Raw genomic sequence first — 2,440 nt, forward strand, 5'->3', positions numbered from 1 at the left:
TCTACGACGACGTAATTTTAAATGAAACAAAAATTATACAAAGAAAAATTTTATTTATAAAAATGAAGATGTAAATCTTGAGCTAACGTTGAAATTTCTTCTGGTGTAGAATTCAATAGTTCTTCATCCATTTTTCCTTTTTATTTTATACTTTTTAGTGTTTTGAAACGAAACACAAAAATTTTCCAATTTATTTTCCAACGCGCGGGAAAATGGCGGTAAATGTATACTTTTTTTTTATAGTATATCTATGGCACCAAACAAAGTAAAGGTGCCAGTTTCCAGGTCAAAAAAAAAACAACAACAATGCTTTTTTGGCGACATTATAGTACAGTTACACTTTGTAAACAATGCTTTTATAGGCCATAGAGCGTACACTTTTTCAAAGAGTTTAATTATGTATGTACTTATATTAGACTTTTTGGTTATTTAAATGCCAGATTAAAGTAGAGGAGTAGAAAAAAAGTATTTAAAGCATTTTACTGTCATCTTCAAAGAAAGCTTAATCCGTACCCAACTAATAAAATAATTATAATAAGAATCGTCACAAAACGAGTATGTTACACGAATTTTACAAGTCTGTTCCTTTTTTCCTCTAAACTAGTTTTTTTTTTTTAAAAAGGAACGGAATTCATAAGATTTATACATTTTATAAATTATAATTTTAAAAATATTTACTACATTAAAATATGAAACAGAATACAAATTTTTTGACAGTGTACTTATTTCGTCATAAAAAGTGTTTAAAACAGACAGCAAATTCGAAAACAAAATTTTGCATTAAAAAAAGAACTTTTAATTTAAAATATATCTACAGCGGGCTTAGCACCGTAAGCGTGCGACCCTTTCTCGCCTCGACATACGTCACCCGTCACTCTCTCACAGTACTGCACAGAAAGAGACAGAAGATCTCTGTCGCGGCGAGAAAGAGTCGCGTGCTTACGGTGCTAAGCTAACAGATAACCTTCAAGAAAATTCTGTCTTAAATCTATAAAGAGAAGTTGCACTTTATTGTGAAATCCACGAAGGCGCCATTTTGTATATCACATTCCGATGTGATTTTCTCCAACAATAAAGAATCGAATTTCAATTCGAGTAAAAATTGAAACCACATTTTTTTATGTGGATTGATTTTTTTGTTTTTTTTTTATTTGCCCATTCGGGCAGGCAAAGGGAACTTAGCCCATACAGCCTAGTCTTTGGTGATAATATAAAAACAATGTAAAAAACTTTTTTTTTGTTATTTTGTCCGTAGGACAGGCAAAGGTATCATAGCCCATACAGCCAAGTCATATGTTATTTTTATTTATTTATTTTAATTATAAAATTCATAGAAGGCCGAAACCAAGTCTGGCGTATTACGTGGTTTGAAATAAGCGTGTCTATTTCGAGGTTTGCAAGAACAGGTACTTAAACAAAATAAAATAAAAACTAATACAAAGGTAAAGTATAGAGGATATACGATGCATACGATATTACGATATTAGCATAAGGGGCCCGATTCCTGCAGACACATCCTAATTTTAAGTTATACCCGTCATTTTTTTATCCGCCCAAAAGGAAAGGGACGGATGATTTTCAACAAGTTAATTTTAAAACGAATGAATAACCCGGGCGAGCCGTTTGACGTGCTTGCTACTTAACTCTGTTGGGTTGTTGGCCGATGTAAAGTTTTTAGACGGTTGTTTTAGATTTCTGCTTAAAATTGACGTGTGTTCCATAAATTTTATGCAAATTTTATGCCTGTCGATTACCCGTCCCTTTCTTTTTCAGCGGATAAGAAAATGACAGGTATAACTTAAAATAAAATTAGATGGCGTCTGCAGGAATTAGCACCAATGCCTGCTTTTTGTTAACCTATAGTTAATAAATGCATTTGATTTGATTTAAAAGTCACATAAGAATATGATTATTCAAAATGGCGCTCACGCAGTTCGCATATGGCGACAATAAATTCGTAATTAAACGAAAAGTGAGATCTTTTTTATGCTAATGAAAATCTAATATGTGCAATTAGGAGCAATAGAGTAGTTGAAAAGTATATAAAAAAACTCGTTTTTCATTATAGTACCAAGTAGACACAAAATGGCCCCGATTCTGAAAAAGATGATTCCATGTTTCGGAGGGCATGTTAAGTTATTGGTCTCGGCTATTAGCCGTCAAACTCCACCAACACGCAGTGGAGCAGCGTGGGGCAGTATGCTTCATACCCCCTCCGGTTGATGGAAGGGAGGCCTGTGCCCAGCAGTGGGACGTGTATATATGTCGTGGCCAGATCTTCGAATTGATCAAATAGGATATCATTCGTTGGCCACATCATGATGTAGTTTGGCCAGATCAATGAACACAAAACGTTTAACGATATGAGCAACTGAATTATCATGAATTTACTTCATGATATGGCCAAACGTTGGCAATCATATCGTAAAATTAGTAACAT

General features: G+C 33.6%; 1 protein-coding gene and 1 long non-coding RNA gene across 6 annotated transcripts in view; one reads left to right on the forward strand and one right to left on the reverse strand.

Moving 5' to 3' along the window:
* Window positions 1-2,440, reverse strand: part of LOC126379251 (uncharacterized protein C1orf198 homolog) — a 272,783-nt gene that overhangs the window by 117,594 nt on the left and 152,749 nt on the right. The window contains exon 4 of one of the 5 annotated variants that reach the window (XM_050027951.1): window positions 1,474-1,791. The exons of the other annotated variants lie outside the window; for them this stretch is intronic. The gene's annotated coding sequence lies outside the window, so the exon portion shown is untranslated. Of the gene's footprint in view, window positions 1-1,473; window positions 1,792-2,440 lie in introns of those variants that run through there. 5 annotated transcript variants of the gene reach the window in all.
* LOC126379311 (uncharacterized) overlaps window positions 1-2,440 on the forward strand; it is a 178,610-nt gene that overhangs the window by 26,873 nt on the left and 149,297 nt on the right. The gene's annotated exons all lie outside the window — the stretch shown is intronic.

This window comes from Pectinophora gossypiella, chromosome 28 (genome assembly GCF_024362695.1).
Source record: "Pectinophora gossypiella chromosome 28, ilPecGoss1.1, whole genome shotgun sequence".
In the NCBI taxonomy this organism is placed as follows: domain Eukaryota; kingdom Metazoa; phylum Arthropoda; class Insecta; order Lepidoptera; family Gelechiidae; genus Pectinophora; species Pectinophora gossypiella.